Source organism: Dermacentor andersoni, chromosome 1 (genome assembly GCF_023375885.2).
Source record: "Dermacentor andersoni chromosome 1, qqDerAnde1_hic_scaffold, whole genome shotgun sequence".
In the NCBI taxonomy this organism is placed as follows: domain Eukaryota; kingdom Metazoa; phylum Arthropoda; class Arachnida; order Ixodida; family Ixodidae; genus Dermacentor; species Dermacentor andersoni.
The window spans coordinates 357,180,289-357,194,491 of record NC_092814.1 but is presented as its reverse complement, the minus strand read 5'-3'; the positions used below and the strand labels follow the sequence as shown (position 1 = coordinate 357,194,491).

The 14,203-nt window shown below is 41.2% G+C and overlaps 1 long non-coding RNA gene across 2 annotated transcripts; it reads right to left on the bottom strand.

Moving 5' to 3' along the window:
* Nucleotides 1-1,800: 1,800 nt before the first annotated feature.
* LOC129381168 (uncharacterized) lies at nt 1,801-11,988 on the bottom strand. Of its 2 annotated transcripts, none has more exons than XR_008609404.2 (5): nt 11,555-11,988; nt 10,696-10,792; nt 7,723-7,908; nt 5,206-5,367; nt 1,801-1,906 (listed from the first exon to the last, which is right to left on the bottom strand). It is a non-coding gene; the product is annotated as an uncharacterized lncRNA (long non-coding RNA). The 2 variants fall into 2 exon arrangements; XR_011891881.1 differs by having other exon boundaries at nt 10,696-10,767.
* Nucleotides 11,989-14,203: the final 2,215 nt, after the last annotated feature.

The following is a 14,203-nucleotide window of genomic DNA, read 5'->3' as shown; positions in this document are numbered from 1 at the left end:
TTTTCACCGGTTAATGTCTTGCAAGGCCCTTCTAACTTCACAAACAATTAGAGAAGTAGCCTCTGTATCCTGTTCATTATTACTTGGAATGGATGTTGCATGGCTGCTCTGGGTACTGTACAGGTCAGTATGGAATTCCTCTGCTTTTAATATATCTTCGAAATTGCTAATGATATTGCCCTACTTATCTGTCAATGCATACATCTTGGCCTTTCTCATGCCTAGTTCTCACTGATTTCATGCTGCGTCCAGCCACAGCACAAAGGTCAGTTCGCTCGCTGCTGATGCTGCGTTCCCACATTGCAGCGCTTTGACAGCGAGTTCTGCGGTCATCGAATGAGGTGTTCAAGTGTGCCTGTCCACCGTGTCACCATGGTTGGTAATTTATTCAGTATGCCTATGTTTACAACTTTATGCGGCTGATAAAATACTATCCTTGTATCGCATAGCTGTCCACTTATTTTCTATCGCAATCAATGTTTCGCCTTTCGGGAGAAACTGTGCTTTTTTTTTAGTACGCAGAGTGGGTCTCGCGGTATCTCCTCCATGCCCCATATAAAAAATCTAAATCGATAGACCACTTCATTGTATCTCACTAGAGTTGAATTTCCCTGTAAAACTACATTTGTGTTTTAAACACCAGCATAACGCCTTAGGAATATTTGTTGCGCACTTTTTTGTTTTTTGTTTTTTTACTTGTACCAAAATATTTTCATGTTTTTTTGTCTATGTTCTTCACTTTTACCTTTTTTTGTTTGTTTAGTATTCTTTTCACTCAAATAATTTTATTATTCAAATGCTTTAATATTGCAATGTTTCGTCTTTGTTTCATTAATATTACTTTTATAATGCTAACACTAGGCTTCTCTTTCGGTACCTTTCATTTCCACCAATTTTTAGTTTCTCGTACATTTCTCCTAGACTGCAACCTGCCACCGGATTGTGGGCCTTCCTGGGTACGTGCCATAACTGAAGGTTATCATCCTCATTATCCGAAGCCAACACAACGCGAGAAGCAACACGTGGCATATTGCCGTTGGGCACGGTCATCCATTAAAAAGTGGATGAGGGGGGAGTGCAAGTGGGAAACCGCCAAACTGATCCTTTTTAACCGATGTGCACGGTAGAAAAAATTAGCCTTACTTTACAGAAAATCTGCTGGTAATTTGTGACCGAACATGTTTCCGTAAATAAAGAACGGTCGTTTCCGTAGAACGGACAACTGAAACAGAGAGACCGTAATACAAGATACAAGTGTTTCTGTTTCTAGAAAACGGAAGACTGTATTCTGAATCTCTACTATAATCGTTAAAATACAGATGCTTGCCGTATTCAGAAAACGAAAGACTCCGTATGCTGAATCTGTACTATATCTGTTAAAGTACAGGTGCTTCCCGTATTTCGTGTTGCAGAGCATATCCATTGTTTGGAGAATGTACCATCGGGGACAAAATTGCCCAGGACGCGCGAGTCGACCGCATTTCAGTGGTGCGCTATTTGCAGGATCAGCCGCGCTAACATCTGCGTTCGGAATGTGCATACGTGACCCACTGTTTTCAGCGGTCTTGAACAGAGATGCAATTTGGTCGATGCTCGCACTTCCAGGGTACTTTTGTCCACGATAGTACACCTCCTTTAATGCAAATGTCATGAAGGCAGCTCATAGCCCAAGCAGCAAGTCACGATTGAGAAAATTGTCTTGCCAACGCACTGACATGGCTGCAGAGATAAAGACTTTGCACTTTGTGATACGAAGCACTGCATTGCATATATACGAAAAGGTGCAAAATTTCAGTCATGTTTTAGATCACAGAAGGAACTTTATTGTCTTCACTCACTCGTCTTGCACTTTTTGCTGGTGAAAGTTGTTCTTGACCCCAAACGCCTTGCGAGGATAAGCTTGCTGCTGTTAGGAGAAACAAATAGTATTCATGAATTTCCATCTAAAGAAAGCGGCAAAAAAGTATAATCACAGAATACAACAGAGCAGTAACTTCTGCGTTAGAAAAACATGTATGAAGACCAACACTGATGTTGCTGTAGCCAACATTTCGACATAGGTGCTTGTCATCAGGGTAAAATGTTTTCCTTGGCTGTGTTTTTTTGTTTGTGCATAGCTCACATGCCTCTAGCCTCATTGGGGGAGAAGCTGGTGCACATAATAGGTCAAGAGTGGCCAAAGTGGTAAAAAGGCAGGAAGGGTGTGCTTAGCAGTGGTGATTGTGATGAAGCGGGTATGAGCACTGCTGTCAGTTCTTGCAAAGAGTAGGGGTGACCAAAACGGAAAACAATGTACACATGTAAGCAGTCATTAATCTAATTTTCCCAGAAGTCACAATACGTATAGATAAACAGTTTGCACATTTGGAAAAAGGCAACGAAGAATTAAGGAAAATAAATTTTGTATCAAGATGCATCTGGTTAAGATCAGTGTAAATGGTAAATGGAGGCACATTATGAATACATATGTTGTTGAAAGCCGATGAAAAAAAGATGTATTGACCAAATATTAAAAAATAGGGACATTAAAATTAAACTGGGTATGACCATAAAACAGTAAAGAACAGCCTGTGGGAAAAAATGGGTAGGACAATATGATAACAGGTGCAAGATTGCGAAATGTCGAGCGCTGTTTATATTCATGCGCTGTTGATGGCTTAAGTGTCTGTCTTCCTGTGGAACCTTTGTCTTGAACAAGGAAATAGGTCATTTTTTAAACAAGTCGGTTCAAATGCTGTTCGAAGCTTCAGCCTTACTACAATGAAAGAAAATATTATGGGCAGTTCTCCTGGGTGGGCTTTCATTCACCAGTTATTTCCACCAGTGTAAGCTCAAAATTTAATTGTCTAAATGGACCTTAGCTCCTGGCAAACCATTAGCTGGTCTTTATTTTTCAACACAGATGCCTGCACATTATATGATGGCAGGAGCACTAGCGAACTACATTATACTTGTTGCCACAACCAAAGTTAAATTCGGTAACAGTGAGTGAAAAAAAACAGCATTCCACAATACCGATTCAAGTCATCTGGAGAAGTTGCTGAAGTTATTGTACACCCCCCACCCCACCATACACACAATTATACACCACACTAACTCTCATGGTGTCAACCATACTATTATAACACTAGGCATCAAGTGACGAGAATTGGGGGATAAGAGGGCACAATTCTTTTCGTTAGAACATCAAATGTGCTTTACATTAATGCTACATTCCAACTAACAAAGGAGCAGCCGGTTTGTGAGATAGTGACCAATGGATACGAAAGCTCATGACATTCTGTGCAGCAGAATGTTGCCGATGAGGTGTTATGCGCACAAGTGCACTCTTTCACACAAAATGACATCCTGCAGTCAAAGCTTGTGTCAACATTAGAGGTTGAAAAACACCACAGTGGAATGCAGAGTGCTAAATTTGTTGAAAATTACTAAAAATTATTCGATTATTCATTATCCTTACTGTTTGTTAAAGATTCACAGACTGTTCTCTACGGATGCTGTAAACAGGCACCCTGCTTTTACAGTCGTAGCAACAATGATCTGTGGCACAGACAAGGAGAAATGCTTATGAAGTTTATGCAAGAGTATACCCTACAAATTACACCCCATTTCACATTCCAATGTGGTAGAAGAGGAAGACAAAAAAAACTATTTTCTGGTGGAGGATGCATACCCCAGAGTAGAAGAAACAAGTGTACCCTAACCATTGCTGTTGCCGATGCCTGTGCACTAGCAGTTACATATAATATGGCAGTTACAATTGTTTTTCCACAAGCATTGCAAGCTGCTGCCAGTTTACCAGTACATAGCTGTAATACATTTAGGGCAAGTTAAAGCTCGCTAATGGATTTATCGCATATAACACAATTGCAATGCAATATTCTGCAAATAAATGAAGTGCGATGTGGCATCCCATAAAATGAAACACCTTTGAAGAATCTGAATCACCACCTGGGCCATGACGAGGTAAAGAGTGTTCTGTGTAGTGCACCTGTATAGCCTAAAGCTGTGAGGAATGCATTTAGTATTAGCTGTGAGGGTTTCTAATTTTAACTGCACACAGTAAAAACCTCCATGCAGTTTTGCAAAACGCAAACCCCCTACCTTTTTGCTGTTTAAAGGTAATGACATGTAGGGCCATAACATGTACATTATGGGCTTCGTTCCCAAACAATCAAAGTGAATAGCACCACCCTAAGTGTTATGTGCCTGTCTCACATTTGCTGTCAAAAATTGTTAGTGTCGGATGCTGCGATCGGCAGAGAAACTGATTTGTGGAGCAATATAAAGTATTAAGTACTGTGAACTGAGTTCTCTGTTTAAGCATTATCGGATCTTAATGTTAAAAAATGAGGAATACAACATGCATATTTCACGTTGCAACCCTCATGAGGCATTTAGTAGTCTGAATTATAAAGCATTCCTGATTTACGATGCAGGACAGATTTTATTCCACTGAAAGAATGGCATCATGCCAATGATTCTTGCATTTGGTGCTACATTTATTTGTATTTAGTTCAGTTGGAATATGTGTGCATTCTCAATTTAGGCAAATTCGTATTCTCTGATTACCTTGTATATGACACGAAGCACTTGCTTAACAGGAGTATTTCTAACATTTGGAAGATACGAGGCTCCTGAATGCAGATCTAAGCCTGGGGTGCACGCCGCCCTCTAATCTGATCAGCAACTTTCTGGAACTCATCTACAAGGTTTCTTAAGATGAATGTAAACTTGCTGTACGGGAGAAACAGGGAATTTAAACAGATGAATTATGCAGCATAAGAATGTCAGCAAGAAGCAAGCATCAAGAAGCACTGTCACTCGATGTACACAGACTATCAAACAAAAGAATTATTTGAGATGATTTAAAATTCTGGCATTGGAACGAAATGTCTTTTACACTATACATAAACTTTTTGATTATTCACTCTACTACCACTACCTTCAACAGAAAAATTCATAATCATTATCATATCTATGACACGTCATCCTGGCCAATATTCAAGCCTTCATTAGCTGCTTTTTTTTTACTGCTAATTCTCTGCAGGAAAGAAGTGTCCATATGAAGACCATATCATATACTTATTACCCGTTTTTTGATAAAAGATAAGGGAAAAACTTCACACTAAAAATGCATTGAGCTTGAGCAAGTTCTATGCTTGAAGCTGTTGATTCTTTTTCCCTTTGCCATCTTTGACCTACCTGGTTAGCTAAGTAGACAGAAAAGCTGCAGAAGAAAGGTGGGGGTGCCAAATTAGACTTGTGCCCCAGGGGACCTTTTCACGGTCACTGGAGGAACTGCCTGTGGCCTCGGCATCTTCCTTGAGGGCCATGGCCATGTCTAAGAAACCTTGTCTCAACAGGCTGCATAAAGAAGGATAATTTTCTGAGCTAAGTCTTTTTCTTAAGAGTACCCATTTAAGTTGTATTCATGGCTTTGCACCACAAAATCGCCACGTGACTGGCCACTCAAGACATTTTACGTGTATTCGCAGGCTTATTTCTTGGAAAGACACTTTTATGTAGCTCACAATGAGTAATAGAAAAGTATCGGTAGGCTTTCATATTGCTCTACAACTTTTCATTGACACTTTTCATTTAATTATTTGAGATGTTTATTAACTAATTAAGAATTATTATGTAATTAGGCAGAATGCGAAAAATAATCTGAGTATCTCCAAGTGACGGCAAACATTACCTTCGTTCTGTCTAGTTACATCAAATTTGCATATTTCTAAATCTTGGTGCACGATAGTTAGGACACCCTGTAGATTAAAAAACAATATTACAATTTTCATATTCATCTCTTGCCTGTTATTGGTGGCTATGGCTGCTTCAAGTGATTCTGTCAGTAAGGTACAGGCAGTTTTGAAGTAAAATTATTTTGCATCAAGGGTGTGTAATCTAGAAAATCAAGCAAAAGGTCAAGTTGTGTTCACTATTCAGATGCTTAACTAAGAAGCTGCAAGAAACGAAAACAGGACACAACACCTAATAAACGACGCAAAATTTGAAAATCTCAACTGAACAAGAAACCAGTTTTTGAAAATGCAGAAAAAAGCCACCAGCTTACGTCGAGTACACCCTTGCTAAGTACTCCAAGTGAAATTGTTACTGCAATGCTTGGGCACCATATCAACGTAACAATCACCAACTTTGAGCAGAATATTAACACTACTAAATGAACTGGCCTTTGAAGATTCGCGATCTGAAATCCTCAACAGCTTGTTCTGGCGTTTAATCTGTTGAGCTCATTACATCAAATTTGCATATCTCTAAATCTTGGTGCGCGATAGGACACCCTGTAGATTAAAAAACAATATTACAATTTTCATAATCATCTCTTGCCTGTTATTGGTGGCTATGGCTGCTTCAAGTGATTCTTTCAGTAAGGTACAGGCAGTTTTGAAGTAAAATTGTTTTGCATCAAGGGTGTGTAATCTAGAAAATCAAGCAAAAGGTCAAGTTGTGTTCACTATTTAGATGCTTAACTAAGAAGCTGCAAGAAACGAAAACAGGACACAACACCTAATAAACGACGCAAAATTTGAAAATCTCAACTGAACAAGAAACCAGTTTTTGAAAATGCAGAAAAAAGCCACCAGCTTAGGTCGAGTGCACCCTTGCTATGTACTCCAAGTGAAATTGTTACTACAATGCTTGGGCACCATATCAACGTAACAATCACCAACTTTGAGCAGAATATTAACACTAATAAATGAACTGGCCTTTGAAGATTCGCGATCTGAAATCCTCAACAGCTTGTTCTGGCGTTTATTCTATTGAGCTCATTCTGTATTCTCAAAAGCTGGCTCTCGGCCATAATTTCTCTAAAGGCAACATCAGCCTAAGTCTCAAGATAGGGTTGACCTGTAGATAAAGTGGATTATGCATGGCAAACATCATGAAAACTCTTACATGTTAACCAGAGGGTTCACTCATGCAGCCATTATGTGATGCAGACATATCATATATTGAAGCTGGTTTTGTACAGTGTTTCATGCTTCCAAGGCTTCTTCTCCAGTTGTGAAAGCTGTCTCAACTAGCTAAATAAGCGATGAGAATAAAAAAAGAACTTCAACATGTTAACAATACGTTGGCCATTTGCAAGTAACCAGCAGTCTTTTTGGGCTCTTAGGTTGCCTGGTGCAAATCTACTATGCCACAGTGCTTGCGTTACCCAGTACCAGCCACTTTAAGATGCAATGTGTTCAGAGCCTTTTCTGTTTTTCTGCTTTGGAAACAGTTTACCATGTGTTCGGTAGGCGTTGAGAAAGGGGACAGAAAACACTGTGCACCACAGATTCCTAATATGTTTTGCTGGATGCAGCATGCCACGCCGGATGCAGGTGAAGCCAGTGGAAATGCGGTGTAGCAGTCGCTTCTTCTGGAAGCAGGGCATATGGTGGACTGACTAGTGCGTGCGATCAGATAATATTGCTGCCGTAAAAAATTTTGTTTGTGCTTTTTCACATTTTAGGAGGTGTTGTCTACATGTCTGGTAAGCATTTTTATGACAATCTCAACCCGTATACAATACTGTTCTCTTACATCAACTTTTTTCTCATTTACCAGTGTTTCCATTGCACGCCACTTATGTTAGCGACACTGTGGACACTGCAATGAAAAAATTCTGGACACCTCGAAATACTGCTCTGGCCTGCTTGGGTAGTTTATGGTACACCAGGCAGGCATTTTAGGGGAAGAAATGCCACACACCCGTGCAGACGAAGTGCTGCTGCAAAGTTGTGGAGCACCAACTTCCGGGACAAGGTTGGCTTCAGTCGAGGGAGCTCGTTGTGCTGTCCATCCCTGATAGTAGAGATCAGTGGTGTGCACCCCTTAATACTGGCTTTCCTTTCTGGTCAAAAACTTGGCAACAGCTCCTACCTTACTTTTTTGAACCTGCAACATGTGCACAGAAAATCACATCACGGTGCGTTGATTGTATGGCATTATTTCTTTACACATTCTATCAAATCATTAAAAAAATACAGTTTGCACATTTTTACTACTGTACATAGACAGTCTAGTTGCTAGACATGTGAAACGTTACCCTCCCTCTGACAATGCAACAATAGAAGCATACACTGCAAAGCTACACTAAAATTTAAATTTATGTGACGCCGTATGGGCATACAGTGTGCCTACTGTATGGTCTAGCCCTGTGTCAAGTAAAAGTTAATTGTCAATCGTTTATGGTGTATTTCTACTTATTCTGCGTCGTCAAACTGTACAATCAATGTTCCAAGTTTACACATTGATGGCTTTTGATTGCCTATGTGATCCGTTTCCTACTTACACATGCAGTAATCCCACAGCAATAAGGAAAAACAGAAAAAGAAAAGCCGCGATAACCTTTCACATTTGCTGAGGGCAGGAGCAATGGCCAATAGCATGTGGCTGAAGCCACATAAATATTCAGTTTTCATACAGCTTAATTGTTCAGCATGTAATAAAGAGGTATGCTGTGCGCCTCTGCATGACCAATAAAATCTGACTACTTGAGACTGCACTAAGGCTGCTGCTTGGTACTGTTCGGCAGTTCAGCTTTGGTTTTCTGATATACAGAACTGTTTAGGTATCAGTAGTTTGCGATAAAATGGAACTTGGAGCACTGGTCACTTGCCCATAAATAATGCAACAGCAAATACAACACAAGGATAGGAATACGAGTCTCTTAGAAAAAGAACATACACATTATGATTGTAATGTGATGTGATGCCACAATGAAACAGAAAACAACGCATAGAAGTGGATGGCACTTCCATGCCACCAAGGTTATTGGACAGGTGGTACTTCAGAAGTGCCCGCAACACAGTCAAACAAGGCAAAGCCACATTTTCTTGTGTTCAGCACAAGGCGTTGACAGGCTAGTTGGTGCGAATCCGTAAATACTTTGTTTAGCACAAAACAACGGACACAAGAAAGACGACCCCCCCCCCCAGCACAAGGCACTACTCTCAACTGACAACACTTTATTGCGTCACTCCTTTATAGACAGCAGAATCTAGAACATGCGCTGTGAGCACCATGTGCAGGAATCGCCAACATCCGATCACCAGAGCACACTCATGTGACGGAATCCAAAAAACCATATTCAGCACTGTACGATGTTAAAGAAGGCAAACTAATGCAGTGTGACCCCAATGACTGTATGAAGAAAGCTTCCGATAACTCTCGGGCGGTGGTATCCCAGCACTTTTTCAAAATCGTAGTATCACGAAACATGGCTTTGCACTTCCATATTTTACAATGTTGAGCCAAATGGGAACCTGTGCCTGCTGATATGGATCGCTCATGTTCGCCATGTTTCGTGATACCATGATTTTGAAAAAGAGCCGTGATACCACCGCCCGAGAGCTATCGGAAGCTTTCTTCATACAGTCATTGGGGTGACAGTGCATTAGTGTGCCTTCTTTAATCTTGTACAGTGCTCAATATGGTTTTTTGAATTCTGTTGCATGAGTGCGCTCTTGTGATCGGATGTTGGTGGTTCCTGCACATGGTGCTCACTGCGCATGTTATTCTAGATTCTGCTGTCTATAAAGGAGTGACACAATAAAGTGATGTCAGTTGACAGTAGCGTCTTGTCCTGTCGTCTTTCTTGTGTCCGTTGTTTTGCGCTAAACAAAGTAATTATGTATCCCTAGTGTGTGTTTGAAGACAGCTCCACATGCAGTAGCAATTCCAGTATTGCTGCCCAGTGGTTTAGCTCGCCACAGTTTGAAGTGCCACTAACTATAAGGAGAGAAAACTGCATTATAGTCTTGTTGCAAACAAGAATATAACGTGAAGTGCATTCCGAGGCCAGAAACTATCGAAACAAAAATCCTGCATTATATTCATGCAAATTGATAAGCTGCATGACATGTTTAACACGATAAGTTTTCATGACGCACCACTGTGCAGGGTTTTATAGACAAAGTCAAATATATTTAGTGCCAATATCACACTATGATGGTACACAATGGTGGTAATCTGTAATAATATAAAAGGTGTTGCCTTAATGTTACAACAAAAGTTGACATTACTTAATAATAGCCCTGTAAATTTTAATATGCAGTGGCACCACTTGGTTAAACAATAGTGATGTAATGTCTGTGTACAAGTATTACCCATGCATTTCTGCCATTGTCCAAATGGCACAAATGAATGGGTAATACTTGTATACCTAGATATTACATCACTATTGTTTAACCAAGTGGTTAAACAATGTCTGCCTCACACAAGATTAGAACTAAAGCATAAATTATGTATAATCACCCTAACAGTAACACCTCATTTGAACTTCACTGTAAGCAGACATTTGTTGATGCCAGCCTCCCCCAATGCTAAACCATGCTGCATGCTTTACAGAGAAATTATAGTGGTATCACTTAACTATGAAGCTATTCAGGTGCAGCATTGTAGATATAAGTGCAAATTAAGATTACTTCTCCCTGTTTAGCACTTTTGCCTGTTAGACCACAATCCAATGACATCAATACACTAACTCAGAGAACCTAATTTGGCTTATATATTAACACCTTTGCATACTGCCACAGCTGCACTCTGTCATGTGTGCTGCAATAATGAAGGAGTGCTTGTCCACCAGCACTCCAATGTCACTAACAGTGATCACCTACACAGCTGAGTAGATGGTAATGATTCAGGTAGCAAATAGATAAGAGAAAAAAAAAATCCACTCACTTTGAGAGCTGCAATACTGCGATAGCTCGACAGACGTGGACCCATTGCAGGCAGCAGACCTCTTCTCAGCTCCTGCAGAACAGCAACTTGTCTTTCACTAAAAGAAAAGATTAATTAGTAACGATAAGTTACCTTGTTCCTGCTGAGTATCAATACAATGACTTTCATGCATATCCACTCTGCGCTTTAGTAATACAAGTGAATTATTCGTAAAATAGTCTATGATGATACCATTCGCTTCTCTTGTATGTCCAAATTTTTTCGCACTGATACACCGTTTACTGCTTGCTTACGGACACGAATGTCTTGACTGCCCTGACATCATTCGAAGCAACACGTCTTGCACCCCAAGTTGCACCAAGGAAACACAGTAGAGCAGCCAGAGCGAAGAACTTTTGTTTGGTCAGTACAATTAAAACGTGCACCCAAGCAAGAAAGTAACGATCACACGTAGTGAGCCACTGCTAATGCCTCGAACGTTTATTTCCGTATTCTAACAGAAGTTCTTGTATCGGATACAGTACAGTACAGTACAGGATACAGTACAGTATAATACAGCTCTCAAGCCAATACAAGCGTCAATACAAGTGCGCTACTGAACGCACTTTCATTCTACGCTTTTAACGCGAGTGAGCAAGAGGTTAGAAGTGCCCCACGGAAATTGCGATCGAGCCGATCACGCTACCACTGGAATCGATCTGAAAGATAGGGTGATCCTTTTCCCCATTCATGCGTCATTTTTGCCCGAAGACGTTGCATAGTGGTCTTTTGAAACAATATTTCTGTTCGCGACACCGGCTTACCACACATCACTTAACACCTACGTTGTGCAAACCAAATAAGATTAGAATGGGCTTACATCATGAGCAAGTTACGAGCGCGCGTAGACTGTTGAACACTCGTCGAGAGCAAGCAGGCTATCGCGTGTCCAAGCGCATACGTGCACCCAAACACAGGACAACTTCTTCGATGCCGCAGCGTGCAGAGTTTTGTACACGAAGTGAAAGACATTCAGCGCAAATATCCCCGCGCGATGACGGCAAATGACGAGCGCAAAAGCGTGCACCACACAGCGACAAATTCGGAACTTTGCCAATTCGAACGTGCCGAGAGCCAAGCAGCGTAACCATCCATCGTTTCAGTTCTTCGCTCCCGATGCGTCAATCTCTCTTCCTTGGGGTCTTGCTCCACTCTTGAGAACAAATCAAGATATATTTACGGCAAATTAACAATTTTTACAACACGACACGATAAATGCCAGCTGACTACACATGTGCAGCTTTGTCTACCACTCCTAACGGAAGCCGCGAAGCGCAGCGCGCGCTGCCCCCTGGTGCCGTACTCTGTGAGCGCGGAGAACAACAGAATCGGTTTCGTTTTCGCATTTGTGCTCTACAAATAATTGAATTCTAGCAGAGGAAAACGCTTTCTCTCCCACAAGTTAGTGCGTTTTATACAAAGGGAGAGAGAATGCCAGAAGCAGAAAGGCAGGGAGGTCAACCAAACCGTTCGCTACTGGGGATAGCAAACCCCTGCACTGCAATGAAGTGCAAAGCAGTGCATTGCGATGCGTCAATAAGCGCTAGTATAGTGCTACTTTGGGCTGGTTCGTGCATGTAATGAGCGGGTAAATAATGAGTTGTGTCATAACATTGACCCATAAATAAAGCGCATGGAACTAATGGTGTTGCATGCATTCTGGGTCAAAAAAACATAAAGCTTGAATTCCTACATTTCGGCACTGGGCATTCTTTCTTTCCGTCTTTTTTTTTTTTCTTTTTGACAGTACACACAGCACTAGCACGGTCATAGGTCCTTCATTTTCAGTCACCTTCCAGTAGTTTGCACACATGTCGTTGCATGTTCGCGTTCTTTATTCTGCCGTACAAGAACGAGCGCGCTTACCGGTCTTGTTTCAACATGAAGCGCCAAATGTTTGCGATTACATCTTACCGCAAGAATTACCGCATGAACAGTGAAGATTATGCGTAATCGATTTGTCTCAATGAATGGGCAGTTATTGATAGAGACGAAATATTTAGGAAATATTATGGGAATGAGTTAAACCAGCTACATTGCAGTTCAGCAAAGCCCTTTTCACACTTGGGTTAATTGCTTCCCGCATTCGAAAATTTCATCCGACCGTTGTAATTGGATCTATAGGCCGCCAGTTCCCTTCGAGACCATTTGTTTCTAAATGTAAACGCAGTTACGGTCATTATATCACTCCCTGCGTTTCGGTACCGATTTATAGTGCGCACAATTTTTGGCGTAGAGAACCAATGCCATTCCCAGTGCACCAGCACCTGAGTGCCGCAAGTTTGTTTACATATGCATGCATGCCCACGGCTCTTCGTTGACTTAAACATATATGCTGTATTATTAACTACAAAGCGCTTAATTTGAGAACATTGCAAGAACACGCATATATTTGCGCATATGACCAACGTTACAAGGCCCGTATGCGCGGCAAACTGCGACCGGAATAGAAGATGCGTATATATATTTATACGATCTGTTACTGCAGCTTTTGGTAGAAGGCTAGCTCTCACATTTTGTACGTATCTTCATAATGCGTACAGTTTGCGTGTTCAATAAAATATTGTTAGCTGAAACTTTGTGAGTACGAGCGCTCATTCAGACAGCCTAAATTTTCTCGCAATAATACGGATGTTCGCATAACAAAAATACGGAATTCTGTCTGTGTCTGTGTCTGAATTCTGTCTCTGTTTCGTGCAAAACAGTGTACAGCCGCTGTATGATTACAGTGAAATGTCCGTAAAGCTTAAAAAGGAGAGCACTTTCCGTATATTAACGGGTGCTTTTGCTATATTTTTGAAATATGACATACTTTCCGTATTTTTACCTGCAATTCTCCGTATAATGACGGAAATGTTTTACAGTGTGGTCTCAGGTAGCCATGAGCGACGAAATTGGAAAAGGCCAGCGCTTCAACGGGCACGCAGCTCGCGCATCTCCTATATGTGTCACTGGGGTAATGTGGCACGAAATCAAACAAAACATAAATAGGAAAAAAAAACGTGCAGCATTATAGCGTCCAAGTACTTCAGCGTCGCCTCTGCGACCTTAACTCACCCAGAGCTTACAGTTGTCCCGTACGTTGGGCTGCACAACTACCTTTCTTTACCGTCTTGCTTTTGATGACAGGAATCTCAAAGAGCACAAGTGCAACAGGTGACGAGAAATAGACGTAGCCACGGAATGCTGGCATTAAGACCGCTACTTTTCATCACCAGGCCACCGTAGCAATAACAGCAAGAAGAACGAAGACGAGGAAAGCAGCAACAAACTACGAGCCATGGCAGCGCATTCTACGCTATTCAGTGCTAATTCCATAGATATTAGGAAATTTGTTCTCCATTATAATTTGGAATAATCCACCCATTTCTTGGCCAATGCCCCACCGTGGGTAGGAGCCGCAAAAGTAATAGGCAAAAACTACAACAACAAATATCCGGCAGCGCTATTGCGCGTGCTGTTCGAGCCA